This window comes from Lampetra fluviatilis, chromosome 1 (assembly GCF_964198595.1).
Source record: "Lampetra fluviatilis chromosome 1, kcLamFluv1.1, whole genome shotgun sequence".
Classification (NCBI taxonomy): Eukaryota; Metazoa; Chordata; class Hyperoartia; order Petromyzontiformes; family Petromyzontidae; genus Lampetra; species Lampetra fluviatilis.
Genome location: NC_136275.1, coordinates 14,971,391 through 14,987,320, shown reverse-complemented (window position 1 = coordinate 14,987,320; position 15,930 = coordinate 14,971,391). Strand labels below are relative to the sequence as shown.

At 43.9% G+C, this 15,930-nt stretch overlaps 1 protein-coding gene across 6 annotated transcripts in view; it reads right to left on the bottom strand.

Moving 5' to 3' along the window:
• The window catches only part of LOC144933004 (thrombospondin type-1 domain-containing protein 7A-like), a 576,967-nt gene extending 576,357 nt beyond the window's left edge, over positions 1-610 (bottom strand). For 5 of the 6 annotated variants that reach the window (XM_078857438.1, XM_078857456.1, XM_078857430.1 and 2 more), the window contains exon 1: positions 526-610. The gene's annotated coding sequence lies outside the window, so the exon portion shown is untranslated. Of the gene's footprint in view, positions 1-72 lie in introns of all 6 variants that reach the window. The other variant, XM_078857465.1, reaches the window with a different exon arrangement.
• Between the last annotated feature and the right edge of the window lie 15,320 nt (positions 611-15,930).

The window sequence follows — 15,930 nt, the reverse complement described above, 5'->3', positions numbered from 1 at the left end:
CTCCATGCCCGTCACCGCGGGATGCCGCCTCGGTAAAAAGAAAGTGCGAACCGCGCACTCGCGAGCAATCACCTGCGTGAGACGCGCACGGACAGGCGACGGACTCCTGCAGGACAAAGGTTCAGCAGCAGCGGCGGCAGCTGAAGCGACGTGGTCGGTTGGACTCGCAAAACCGCTCTCAATGGTTGCTCGCTCTCTAACGCGCCGATCGCATCGGGGCGAACGCAGCAGCAGCAGCAGTAGTACCACCACCCAGCAACACCACTCAGAAAAAGCCTGTCAATACAATCTTCCGAATGTTCGCTCGGCCGGCTCCTACAGTTATCATGTTTCGTTTGTACATAACAGGACAGACCATTCCGATACTGCAGCTAACCATTGCTATGCCAAGCGCACGGGCCGCGTGCGCTGTCTGCGCGGCAAAGAGCGCTGCGCTTAAGTCAATTACGCAGTACGCGCTATCTCGCGAGGCAGGTGCTGCAACTAAGCACTGTTAGTGAGGAGCTCGCGTGCAGTGTTGGGCACCAGAGATGGGTCGGTCCCTCGCTGGAACGCGACGATGCTGACGTAGTCCTCCCTCCGTATATGTGCTCGAGCGACGTGAGACGTGGGAGCGCGCGTGCAGCGTGCGTGCGCTCGTCTCGCACGAAGCAGAGTGAGCTTTAGAGAGAGAGGAGCTAGGGATTAGGTCGGGCTGTGGTGGTGGGGGGGGGGAAGCGAGGAGGGAGAGAGAGGATGGTTTGTGAGGGTGGGGGGAGGGAGTGAGGGGAGCGCAAAAGGGTGCGGGTAGGCAGAGGCGGGGCGCTCTCGCTCGCTGTGGCAAGGAGCCTCACGATGCGAGGCAGCTGACAGCGCGGATGGTGGCCACATGCGCAGAGAGAGGAAAGCGCAGAGACGGAGCGGGAGGGAGGGGGTATTATTGCCTCGTGTGCGCGAACATGCAAAACACAAGACTGCATACGAATAGCCCACGCGGGCAGCTCGCCTCTCGGAAGGAGAGTCAAGGGACTCGAGGCACAGCACAGGGGATGCGATGCACAGAAGCCTGGCCAAAGGCGGGGGGGGGGGGTTCTGGATGTGAGAAGCAGGGTTATGTGCACAGTGTGCGCCCTACGTGGTAAACAGGCCACCCATTACCGAGTCAACAATAGCAGTCATGTCGTAGGAAACCAGGAATTTGATTAAGCACTGTAATGTATAAAATGTTTGTTTGAGAATGACTATTTGTCGTTCAAATTCTTGCCGCGAGAACTGTATTGGCTTTCTCCCCCACCCCACAGCCACCCCTTTGTTTATTTATTTATTTAAAAATCCCCGCTTCTTGGTTTTTTCGGTAAAGTCACGTAGAAGGGAAGTAATAAAATGATAAAAATAAAACATAATAAAATGAAACAATTCTCACGACGTTTCGGCCACAACGCAAGCAGCCGTCCTCAGGTGAAGAATGAGACACTTCAAGCTAGGAACTTACATATAAGCTGGGTTGGGGGTGGTAGAAGAGCGCCTTAACAAAAAGAATGTGCATATCAAGATGAGTTTAGCATATACATGGGAAATGCGCAGGGGGCGGGGGGGCTTCAAAGTCATACCATGCCCACGTACTATGCAGGATCAAGAGCACCAAGGGGGGGTGCAGGGATTAGCATTAACAAAGGAAAGAAATGCCAATGATATGTAGCTGCAGTAACTAAACAACACCGTAGAAAACTAAGGTATAAACTACGGTGTTGTTTAGTTACTGCAGCTACATATCATTGGCATTCCTTTCCTTTGTTAATGCTAATCCCTGCACTCCCCCTTGGTGCTCTTGATCCTGCATAGTACGTGGGCATGGTATGACTTTGAAGCCCCCCCGCCCCCTGCGCATTTTTCATGTATATGCTAAACTCATCTTGATATGCACATTCTTTTTGTTAAGGCGCTCTTCTACCACCCCCAACCCAGCTTATATGTAAGTTCCTAGCTTGAAGTGTCTCATTCTTCACCTGAGGACGGCTGCTTGCGTTGTGGCCGAAACGTCGTGAGAATTGTTTCATTTTATTATGTTTTATTTTTATTATTTTATTACTTCCCTTCTACGTGACTTTACCGAAAAAACCAAGAAGATGAATCCCTGCAGTCACGAAAGCTTTAAATCGAAAAATAAAAATCCCCTGTTCGTTTTCGTGATTTGTGATCCCAGAGTTCAGAAGAAACACCTGAATGTCCCTCACATGCCTTCTCCTCCTCCTCGTATAATACACTTGGTGTTTTCAGTGAGATGAACTCTGGGCGGGGAGAGTGGGTGAGGGTGAGGGGATACCCGCTATACAACAGTAGTATAAACCTCGGAGGCGCAATATTTATTCGCGGGGAGCTCGGTTCAATTTCTTGTCTCTCGCAAAATGCGCATCGCGATCGTGAAAACGCGCTCGGTCCGTGCGTGAGCAGCGGCGGCGCACGTGGGGGTTGCTGCGGGATAGACGCCCACGAGCTTAACATCGCACCGGATTCCTGTCAAATATCGACGCCGAGTTGGCAGTGCCACAGCGAATTTTGTGCGTGCTACGGTGAGGAAAGGAGGGGAGGGGAATGGGGGAGATGTGGAAGGGAGGAAGGGGTGAGACTGGAGTCCACCCACCCGCCCGCGCGCCCCCAAATGCTTGGTTTATGATTGATTTAAAATGTTGCATTGCAGGACAGTAAGAGATCGCGACAGCTTGGGTGTATTTATCACGGCTGGTTATGGTACTGATGATAATGATGAAACATAACCAACGCTTTCACCGATTCCTGTTGCATAAATAACAAAACTTAACACATTCCTGACGTTTCGAGCAATCGCCCTTTTTAATTGCAGAGATTTTCTCTATGAGAATTGTTTACTTCGTCTTCAGCAGCCGCCGACTCTTTGGCCCTCGATTGTCTTTCCCGGCAGGGTGTGTGGTAGGAAACGGGCAAAGGTCAGCAGTTATCACACCCAGGGTAACATCACCTTGTGCGCGGCGCTCAGTTAGCTATGTGTGTCGCGGACGTTAAGTAAGCACGGAACGGCAGGTTGACACGAGAATGATAAATCGATAGCGAGATTCGATCACAGATATAAATCACAAGGAGCACACAGCAGCAACAAACCTTAATTGCGATATGATATAATGTCATCATTGCACAATATTACTGAGCGTTTGAAAGTGCTACCGCAGAGTGTCAAAGTGTTCCTCTACACCCACCCCATGCTGTCTGTATTTGTCTATTTCTAGCTTTGCATGACTCGCTCAGTAACAGCATTTCATGTAACGTCAGTAAATCATGGTAAATACACAACAGCAGGAAAGGTTTCCCCATCACCTGCACAACGCCGCCGGTTATTCGATAAAAAAATCACGATTCGAATGAAAATATCAATCATTTTTTTTACGATAACATTTTGTTCAAATTCGCGACAATTTGTCGAATTGTCGATCAGATGATATGTTAATAGTCAAATCTTACACACATCGATTATTAAAAAGAATCGATTCAAATTTTTTTTGTTTTACAAAAATCGACTGAGATCACGAATATTATTGGAGTGGAGGGGAGGTATAGAAAAAACACAATACATACTGCATCAGGTTGAGTAATCTCTTTATTGCTCAAACTTGATTTGAAGCTTTCGTGACTGCAGGAATTACTCTTTGGTTATTTCGGTAAAGTCACGGAGAAATATAATGATTTAATAATATAATACGACGTTTCGATTACAACACAAGCAACCATCATCAGGTAGAACTAAATTTGAGAGACAGACACGGAGACACACAGACACACAGACAGACACACAAGCAGAGAGAGACAACACAGAAAGAGACACACAACATAGACACACAGAGACTCAATGCCTCTGTGTCGAGGCCTTAAATAGAGAGAGGGAGGGGAGGCAGACTTTTAAACAACTTTTATTGCCACCAGCAGCAAAAGCACTGGAGGCGATTTCAATATGAAATACACAGTCATCAGCAAACAAATAAAAATAAATGCTACAAATCGACGCGCTGTGGCGCTAAAAGCACCGCGCACAATACAAAAGAAAAGTCACGTGGTTGTGGTGTCATCGCGCACGCCACGGTGACGAGCGAGCGCTTCAGAAGGTGAACATGAGGGTGCCGTCCACGCTGGTACAGAGGGCTTTTCCGGCTCCCCGGCGTTCGAAGAAGACGTGCACATCAACAACATCTGTATGGTATGTGTGCTCCAGCCGGAGCCGCGCCTTAAGCAGGCCTCTGAACACTGAAAGCACAGAGCAGCCGTCAGTGTCACCTTCCAGAATATTTTTTCTCGTTCTGTACACCACCACCTTTGCCTGCGCACAGGCGAAGTTGGCGAGGTCATGGTGCTTGTTAGCCAGGTAAGGCACCCCATATATGAAGCTGCTGTTGTAGAAGGGTACGGCAGAGAGAGAGGTGGGTCTTCAGGGGCAGCTGCTGGAGCAGAGAAATTAGCATGTCAATTAATCCACCCCGAAACGACCGAGGGAAAGAAAGATCGAATGGCCCTATGAGAGCTTGATATATTTTAGAGAGAAATAGGCAGTTTGAGAAACCAAAATTGAGATTTTTTTTGGAAATGTAATGCAATGCAACACAGAGTCGGCTAACACACAGTTCACGCATAGCCTGGTTGATTACGATCTCCAAAGATTGCTAAAATTTGAAGTTTAGTGTGAAAATTGACAAACAGAGACACACAGAGCAATTAGTGGAAATCCACCCCGAAGCGGCTGGGGGAGAGAAAGAAAGAATGGACCTATGAGAGCCTGGTAAATTTTAGAGAGAAAAATAGGCCGTTTGAGAAAACAAACTTAGAAAAAAAATTGGAAATATAATGCAATGCAACACAGAGAGTCGGCTAACACAGAGTTAATGCATAGCCTGGTTGATTATGATCTCCAACGATTGCTAAATTTGAAGTTAAGTGTAAAATTTGACAGAGACACACAGAGAGAGAAAACAAACTTACATCCTCAGACACACAGAACGAGAGAAAACAAACTTACATCCTCCCCGTAGAGGTGGTTGAAACTCGATTTGGAGCTTTCGTGACTGCAGGAATTACTCTTTGGTTCTTTCGGTAAAGTCACGTATAAATAAAATAAATTAAATAAGAATACGACGTTTCGATTGCAAAACAAGCAACCGTCACTGCTTGAGCCTAGACGTCAAAAGCTCGGCATTGGACTTGGTGAGACCAAGATCTCTGATTAAGTCGTTGAGGTATTTTTGGTTGGGGCAGTATGGGTTTCTCTCCTCAGCTCCACCTCAGAAATTGTCATCTGGATCTACAACGTCTTACTCGCTCTCTGACTTGCTGCTTTCTTCTAAAGATGGCTGCTCTCTCTCCGGAGGAGTGGGTACGCGGAGCTCATGGCAGTGTGGCACCGGGGCGATGGATGAAAGAAGGTCCGGATACGTTATAACAGGTGCATTCTTGCCAGTCCGACGTTTGGAAGGGTCCACCATGCAGAAGTAGCAGTTGCTTGAGTGGTCAGTGGGTTCCCACCAAATTTTTGGGATAGCGAACTTCATGGCTCTCTTTTCCCCTCTGTACCATCCTACATAAATACATTTATTTGACCCATGACTAATGTGTAAGAGATTCTCGCAACATTTTTCATATATGATGTATGCTTTCAATAACATTGAAAATAGTAAAAAAAAAACTTTTCCAATTTTTAAAGTTTTAAACAAAATTTACAACGTAAAATTCCGAGCAACAATTGTCCATCTTACCTTCCAGAGTTTTTTTGCATTGCTCGCAGATGAAATGATGTGCCCAGGGTTTGTCTTGATCTCCGACAGGCATGCCGAAATATGCCTTGTAAGCCTCACACATCTTAGCAGATGCTTCCACAGAGTACTTTTTCACTCTTGTCTTGATAAATTGGCCGCAGACGTAGCAAAATGCGTCTGCTGGATGCTTGCAGCCTCTTGATGCCCTCTCAGAAAAATACAGATATGTAACCACTTCGGCAGCTGGAACTAAACTGAACTGGTGAGCTTAAAGCCCCCGTATTTATACTACTATTTATATTACTGGAAAGTTCTAGAATGTGCTAGAAGTTACTCCAAGTTTACTCAGCACTGAATCTATCTGGAATGTTCTAGAACATTGGTACATTTCTAATTATTACTGTCCTGGTCACAAAAGCAAAGTTTGTGGAGAATAATAGACATTTTCTGTACTTTTGAGGCGTAAGCAATTAGGAAATAACACTTACTACTAATAAAAATTTGTTACACAGTGTAATTGATCTACTTTGGCCTTCAAATTAGTTAGATAGCCCGGCGGTGGACTATCTGTTTGCTTAAACACGTTAATATTATACATTCTTGATCTCGATTTAATAAAAAAAGATCTCCAAAATCCTGATTAAACACAAGATCCAGGTCCGATTCAACACAGTACATAAAATCCGTGATCTGGTCCCGTCTGTAAAATATGTGGTTCCAGACATACAGTACCCTGGCGTCTACAAACTAAGTTGCCTCTGTGGTAGCAGTTACATTGGAGAAACCAAACGACATGTCTCTGACCGCATCCGTGAACATAAAGCAGACCTGAAACACGGTAGGACAAACACCTCAGCCGTGGCAGATCACTGTTACAACTCAGTGGGCTCACATGACATTGACTTCTCCAAGACAGAGGTTCTCTGCAAGCCATCTGGCTATCATGAGAGATTCATTCATGAGGCGATCCACATATACAAACACAGAGACAATTTCAACCGAGAAGATGGATTCTGGCTTAGCAATCATTGGAAGGACGTAATAAACCATTTCGGATCTTAACTGATTGTGTTCACGTTTACGGTGACTTTCAGACCGCGTCCCACTCACTGGCATTGTATTCTCCGCAGGGAATGGATTCTTTGCTCCGCTGCAAGTTTTCCCCACCACGACTCACCCATTGACACGACGGTCAATGGTACAGTGTATAATAACAAATAGTATAACATTTATATGCTTAATACAATGTACAAAGTAATATATAGTATCGTAATTGTATAGTAAACATATAGCAGTGTGATACACATTAGGGTGGGTAGAATAATACATAGTGTTATATTAAAATGTATAAGGTGGTTTATAGCAATACAGTATATAATTTAACGTTGGGTTTGTCTATGGCAGTATATAGTACGGTGTGGACTCGTGTGATGTAAGAGAATAAAGTTTAGATGGAAGCATATTATATAATTTTTACGACGTAGAATTGTAATGTATTACTTACTGTTAGTAACTCAGCTTATTGTAGAGTATAGTAAGTATACTGATGATGCTATGTAGTTTATACTTTAGTTGTTTATGTAGTTTATACTTTAGTCTTTTACTTGGTTGTTTAGTAACTGCAGCTACATACTATTAACATTCCTTTCCTTTGTTAATGCTACCCCCCTTCCCCCTCCCTTTGATGCTGCTAATCCTGCATAATGCACGGGCATAATATTAATTTGAAACCCCCCCGCCCACCTCCTACGCATTTTCCATATGCTAAATTCCTCTTGATATGCAAATTATTTTGTTAAGGCGCTCTTCTTCCCACCTCCCCCCCTCCAACCCAGCTTAAATATACGCTCCAAGCTTGGTGGTGTTTCATTCTTCACCTAAGGACGGCTGCTTGCGATGTGGCCGAAACGTCGTAAAAATTGTTTTATTATGTTTTATTTTTATTATTTTGTTACTTCCCTTCTACGTGACTTTACCGAAAGAACCAAGAAGATAATTCTTGATCGTTTCTGCGTGGATTAAATATCGGCCGTTCTATAGGATTCGGGGGTGCATCAAGCGTACGCAGGTGGGGGGGGGGGTGTAAAAAGTACGCGTGCGTGCAGAATAGCGACGCTCAAACGACGAGTAGAGCACCAGGCAGCAAAAACGGTGAGTCTATTTTTTTTATTAGGCACCTTAATAACAAATGTAGTCAAAGATGATCGCATTCAGGATGGTGTTTGTAAACAATAAAACTGTTTAATAATAATGAAAAAAAATTGCCAACAGCCACAAAGCACGGACTCACTCCGACTCATATAGCTCTGCCCTCACTGTCCCAAAACGGTGGGAAGAAAACGACTCTGCCCCCCTTTTAACATGACAACAAATGTAAGTTGTTTTCAAATGGAGCAAGCTGGCAGAGCGGGGAGCACAGTTGGTGCATCTCCAAGTCATCTCAGTCAATCTATGAACACCCGTGTCTGTCCCGTGACCTCCTGCCAGGGAGCCTTCGACAACTTCGCTGTGGCCTCAAGGTGCGGCTCGCATGCCACAAGCGCCATGGTCGACATCACCACCACTTAGTGACATGTGACGTTGATTTTGCGTGGCAGTGACAAAAACTCGGATTTGGAAGAAAGCAGACAAAAGTTAATAATGGGAGAACATAAATGCAGAGCCAGTGGCGTAGCTATCGAGTGTGCACCAGGACTCAAGGTTCAGGGCAGCCCAGGCACTGGACTACGAAGGCGGGGAGGGAATTAGACAAGGGGGTCCTCACTTCATTGCTTGCATCAAGGCCCATGCCAACCAAGCTATACCAATGGGCAGAACAAATGACAAAAAATAAATAGTTTTTAAAAGAAAATTAGAGTTCCATCACCAAACCGACACTGCCATTACTGTAGCCATTCCCAAAGCAGCAGTCCACCAGCATCCAATGTGACGTCGGTGTGACTGGGCACACCTGCACATGAGTGTACAGTAATGCCATCTGAATTATACATATGTAGGACTTAAAATATCATGCGCCACGCGTTCTGTTGCTAGGCAAGCGAGCAGAGTACAGTGGGAGCATCTGAGGCTACGGTTGTTGTCGTGGCATTAAGGGGGGGGTCGTTAAGAGACGCGACAGGTGTTAGGGGTGACTGAGGACGCAGGCCGGTGATTGGTCAGGAGGGTGAGTGGCTAATGACCGGCGCCGGCCTGGCGGCAATAACGTGGTCACGTGAGGCTGGGGGCCTGGAGGCGAGTAGCAAAGCGGGGGACGAGATAATTGATTGGGACTGATTGGTGCGGGGATAAAGGGCACAGCGTAATGGAGAGACGGGAGTCTTGGTTGGGATTGGAGCTGGAGTGGTTGGTGCCCAGGACAGAGACGGAGCAGCAGTGAGCAGGGATAGATACGATAAGGATAGGGAGAACACAGTGTATGGTAGCAGTGGATAGAGAGAACACTGTACGGTAGCAGTGGATAGAGAGAACACAGTGTACGGTAGCAGTGGATAGAGAGAACACAGTGTATGGTAGCAGTGAGAGTGAGCGAGCGAAGTCGCGGAGCGGAGCGAGCGAACGGGGAGACATGGAGTGTTGTTAATGGCAGGTTGTGCATCGGAGCGAACGGAGAGACACGGAGCGATGGTGACGAGGGGGTGTGAACTCTATGCGTGAATAAACGAGACAAGAAAGACAACGAGAGTACGAGTCCTACACATATATCAGTAGTTTGTTTACTGGGTTTTATAAACAAATAAAAAATATCTCCAAATTATTACTCCTCATTGACCCTCATACAAATTCAAAACACCACTGTTGAAATATGGCAGGAATCGTAAGCCATGTGCCAAAGGATCTTGTGTCTACACCTCACCCTATGTTCCACACTGGTATTCTCCATATAAAATGTCCTCTTCCCCGCCATCATCCTTTCTTTCAAATCGCCTTCATACCTCTCTTGTATCACCGTCCCTCAACTATACTGTATGTCAGGGTGCCCACCCCTTCCTCTCATGTATTCCTTTTTCTTTTCCCCCAATTTCACCCCAATAGTGCAATTATCAAGTCATAAGATGGAGTGTCCATTACAAGACGCCCCACGGAAGTGGATATATAATAGGGTTGCCTCTGATATCCCTTCAAATCTGGTCCATATAGTAAGGGGTAGTAGCACTTTCCCAGATGCTCTGTCATTGAGGGTGATGTTTGTCCAACTAATATTCTTAATACTGTAACTTGAATTCATATTCAGAACCAATTTTTTTTATTACAGATGTTGTGCAATCGTTACATATTGATCTGAGACCATTAGCTCTCTACACCTGGTTTAATGACAGGTGGTTGACTGGATTTGAACCCAGAACTTTAGTGGTGCCAGTTTAGCACTCTGACCTTTGAGCGACCTGGGCTCTCTCTCACATTTTGATCGCATTTAGTGGTCACTGGTCAATGAAGCATACATGTGTAAGGACAGTACAGGGAGATGTAGAGACAGTATGGCTCCCCGTGGACATGGTTACTAAATAACGTAACGGGAACAGACAGGGTCACGTTAGGGTAATGTGGGACCTAAGTGGGAGCTAATAATGATTGATGCGACAAGCGTTAACAGGGTCGCGTGAGGGGAAGCACGGGACCTAACGGTCGTAAATTGTAATAAGGGCAGAGACAGACAGGGCCAGGTGCGGTGAAACATGGTTCACGAATAGGGGCATGGCCGGGTCGTGAGGGGGATATAAGCCGGCGTGAACCGGGGCTCTGGGCTGCTGTTGTGGGGGAACTGCCGTCGCTGTCGTCACTTTGGAGCGGGTCGTCTTCATCATCCTGGAGTGGGCACCTTGTAGTCTTGGAAGGCTATGAGTTATGTTGTCTCAGAATAGAGTTACCTAAGTTACCCAAGTGTATATAGTCACTCGCAGTTACTCGCTAAGTTATCAGTGAGTTGGCGGACTTTATTCATAATAAATATACATATTACTGAACAAGACGGTGTCTCTGATAGCTGCATTACACATGTTACACAAATACAAATAGTTTTCTTCCTTTTCTCCTCTACCGATGACTTCAATAACACCGGGAATATCAGTGGTTTCTGTGATGCATGTCTCACAATACATTGAAATAGCATTGTATTAAGAAAGCTATTAATCCAAATTGCATTGCATGAAGCTCTATTCAAGCAATGGATGAAAAAAGGGCCATTACAGAACGGCTTTGTAAAATGTATAGCAGTAACCAGGCAAACCTCACTTGGCAACAAGGACAATGTGATGTTCAACCCATGCAATTAAGCATTTTTTTATGTGGAAGCAAAACGACAAATTCAAGATTATGCAAAAACCGAACACGGACATATCAGCACTCTTGTTATAGTGTATCTTACATGCCCTTCACTGTATCTGCAGGCGTGTGTAGCGAACGAGTGATTGCCAGCCTCCAAGTTGTAGGCCTTCAAGTGTGCATGAATTCAGCAGTCTGCTTGTGCTGTGCAATTATTAAAATTTGCACCTCAAACGCATTTTTCATATAATTTCTCTGCCTCCTTCCCTGAGGATCTTCACAGAAATGTGACTTTATTTTATGGAAGCCTTTTATCACTGCACATTATCCATCACATTATTTAAACAAGATTAAATACACACATCATTAATTTTCAGGCCACGTTGACATCTTTCAATTATTATTTATCACATACAGTATTTCCAAATTTTCCACTTTTTCATTTTACCGCTCTATACCAATACAAATGGTGATTGAACTCATGTGTGCAACCCCTTGCTACAACACTGGGTGCCTATAGCATTTTTGCGTGATCTGATAACTTTACCAAGTAAGCTGATTTTATTATTTTTTATATCATATCTCGTATTACTATTGCATATCTTCTATCTGAATTTACACCATGACTTCCTTTATGCACCGTTCTCTTAAACATATGTCTCCTCTCAGTTATAGACAGCAAATAAAGCGGCCATTACACGCACAATTTATTTATCACATATTGCCTCGACGGACATTTGACATACTTTACGGAAATTACGGCCTATTTTTTGCGGAACATTTTTCTCTGCAATACGATAGTTTAACCTGCAGTCCCATTATATATATAGAGCCTGTAACAGAACATGGCCCTGCCTTGTGCCAATTATGACTTCAAATTCTTTCGTCTCCTTCATTACACTACGAAACCCTTTTCCAGAACTATGTACCCACAACCTTGTTATGAACCCGTTTAACTCTGATGGAACCAACAGATTCTTAATGCTGTGCCAATCGATTGGCTGTCTGGCCGAAAATGAACAGCTGGTTAGCGGTACTTTTAGTAGCTTTAAACCCTGTTGTTATTTGGAAATCCCCGTTCCACCTCTATCACCTTGCTCAACCCAATCTTTAACATTCTACAAAAGCATACTCACCGTGTTTACCTCACCGTGTTTAACAAACACGCTTTCGCAAATAAGTGGGTTTCGACTCCTTGTCACTTGGCACTTTCCGGGCAAGTTTACATAGCTTAAGCAGTTTTTTATTGAACAATTCCTCAATCTCCTTGTCAAGACACCTCTTATTAACGTTTGTGTACTTTTGTTTTGTTTAGTTTTTATCTGCAGCGCTATGTTAACATGTAGCAAAGAAAACACTCGTTCTTCAGCCAAGCAAAACCTTTTTTCGTCAAACCCAAGTCAGTCTTTCCAGAACTGCTTCAAAATAAATCCATTTGAATATCCCCCCCCCCCCCCCCCATTCTTACATTTAAAAAAATATAAATTATCCACATCACAATTGTATTTTTTATTCATTATCCCATTGCTGTACTGTCCATTTAAGTGAACATCCACATCCGTGCCATTTCATGATCGTTATCTACTCATCATCCACGCTGAATTTAATCCTCAAAGTTTACAGATATAACTTTTTAAATCCTTATCTATTTTAGTGAAGGCTATTATTCTTATTCCCTTGTGACTTCCCACGCACATTAAACCTCTCTTAGGTATCTCTCAATGACTGCTCTCAGGGCATAAAATCTGAGTCAAAAATTACATCTATTCGCTTATATATTATGCACTCGCTAACATTGTTAATGCCATTGACTTCATCATCACCCCTCCCACAAGAGCGAGTATTTGAAATACACGTCTAAACGACATATTAAAACATTATTACTTCCAATTTTTTGTTACTATAGCTATGCTATTTCACATCTCGCACAGAGTGATAGGTGGATTATGACATTGGAGGACAGTGACAGATGGGTGGTGGCTTGGGAGTCCATCCAGAAGTGGATTGACCAGGGCCATGGGTGGAGTTTGGGGGGGAGGGCACGGGGGCGTAATGCCCCCACAAACTGGACGCTTTTATACACTTATTTTCAGTAGTTTACAATTAAGATTACAACTAAATTAACTATATGCACCCGCGATTCCTAATACGAGGAACAAACCAAACCGCTACCCCCCGACCCCACTCACCCCAAATAAAGAAGTCAAACTCCGCCTATGACCAGGGCTGGTGATGACAGGGAAATAATGTGTGACATATTCTTAGGTTTTTTTCGGTAAAGTCACGTAGGTAAAAATTTAAAATTAATAAAAGTAAAATAAAAATAAAAATCACGACGTTTCGGAGGCAACACAAGCTTCCGTCTTCAGGTGGAACCGTCACAGCCCGACAGCTGTTTCAAGTAAATGAGAGATTACAAGAGATACCACTCCGTATATATAATGGCTCACTGAGCCGTTCCTGGCCCTTCCCCCCTCTCCAACCATTATATATACGGAATGGTATCTCTTGTAATCTCTCATTGACTTGATACAGCTGCCGGGCTGTGACGGTTCCACCTGAAGACGGAAGCTTGTGTTGCCTCTGAAACGTCGTGATTTTTATTTTACTTTTATTAATTTTAATTTTTTTACCTACGTGACTTTACCGAAAAAACCTAAGAATATGAATCCTTGCAGTCACGAAAGCTTAAAATCTAGAATGTGTGACATGATTTGAATCTTTAAACCACCATTCTTTTGTCAACATAACGTCTCCTTGTCATGCAGACAACATGGCCATGCTGCATATCTATTCCATTCAAACTATTGTACACCAATAGAAATGTGTAAGCCATCATCCTCACCATCACCAACAGCAGCATCACTTTATAACAAAAAACAACCACAGTAATATTAGCATTTGGACAACCAGTGTTTCATGAGCCATGGTTAACATCAGCAGCGAGTAACACGTGAAAACTGGTTCTTTTTCCACCTCCACCAATCCACTCACCAGCATGCTGGTGATTAAATAACCCCCACAATCGACTTAGTGTGGGGATGCCTTCATTCAGCAGTGGATTGACAAAGGACTGTAAGTTATTATTTAATTATCATTACAATTATTATTACTTTTGGTGTTACTTTTACCAATATATTAATGTCTTTTTTAATTTTCACGACACTTTTTTTCCATTTCGCCTTTTTATTTATGTATATACCTCTTTAGTGCTACAAGATGGACTGACTCTTTGTGTGGGTAATGTGAAATTGTAATGTCCTTCCCTGCACAGCTTTACAATTAATTGACTTTGGTGGTCTCACCACCCTACCCCGCACTTTCTTGAATCTCAGTGCTATCAAAAATCAATTCCATTCTCTTACCCCTGATCTTTCCTGCCATTCTTATTCTGCTAATGTTACCAGGCACAATCCCATCAAGTTGTCTTAAGAAAACCAGGTTTTCTCTGTAATAATTTATAACACAACCTTTCCATCGTCGTTATCTACTTCTCTAATGGGGGTGGAGGGTTGCGTGCATCTTTAGCTGCTTCACTCTAACCACAGAGACTCTGCATTAGGCCGCCCTGTTTCTCTGTTACTGTCGGTGATTTCGTCAGCCACAGAATGGCAGTGACACAACAACAAACAGTGGTGGAGTTGTGTGATGGTCAGACATACAGCGCTAATTATGGAATGCCAACGAAATGAGGGAACGTGCCTAAGAGCACAACTACCGCAGAGATGAAGCAGCGACATCCTCTCATGTGCAGGAGCTAGATTGATTGTTGCATTGTAAGACTGAGAGATGGTGACTGGTGGATAGATCATGGTTGATTGATGATGATGAAGATGATGATAACATAAATGTATAGTAGGATGACATTGGGCAGCTTAAATTTATGTTATACTCAATATCTAATCACATAAACCAGTGCACATGAATTCAAAATTGCTAATTTGTCAAGGCTCAGTTTTCTCAGGGCCTCACATGCAATGTGCCTTTTCAAACTATCAAGTAAATGTTATCATAACACTCATTAATGGAGTTGGCCTAACATCCGAATATAGAACTCTCGTCAAAAAGAGACATAAAAGCCGATTTATACTTTACTTTGTAAATAATTGTCATTATAAGTAGGGCTTCATTTCATCTGGGTCTAGCCAGGACGGGGAACAAGAAAATGCGTCTACACCCGTCACACTGCATCCAGTATACCTCTTGCTCAAGCTGACTACTAGTCGAACAGTATATTGGGATATATTCAGTGAGAAATCAAGTCTAGATCATGAGGTAGTGTTTAACATTAATGCAGATGTGTATGTCACTTAAACATTTGGGATTTGAATCATGACACCATCGAAGGATGCTTTTCTCACTCGAGAGCACTCGCATCATCTTCATTTTAAGTTTACTTCCGACAGCGTGATGTAATGGTGCACTCCCAAATTGCTGGACGGCTGCAATAAATAATTTGTACACGTGTACACCGACATCCCTTTGTCAATTAAATCCTCAACGAGGGCGTCCGCGACGTCATGCGGATCGTAGGGGTTAATTAACCATACTTTGTTACAACGCTGGTGTGGGTTGGTGAGGGCAAGGAGCATAGACGCAGGGAGCATATAACAGACATCACCACAACAATGGATATTGATGCACTGTCCTACGATTCCCATAATATACCCCTGTTTTCCTTTTGTACAAACCGGGTTGACGGTAAGCAAACTTACCACAATGTTACCGAGGCAAACCTGTTAACCGACTCGCGGGAAAATAAAAATCCATTGCTGAAAAAAACTGCCTTAGCACAGGTAAAAACTGGTGACGTACGATTGTAAACCCATGACCAAAATTGTTTAAAAAGCAACCGCAAGCGACCAGAACCAAGGTGAACATGCCCGCACTGTCGTGTGTAACCTACCGTGGTCAGCATCAATAA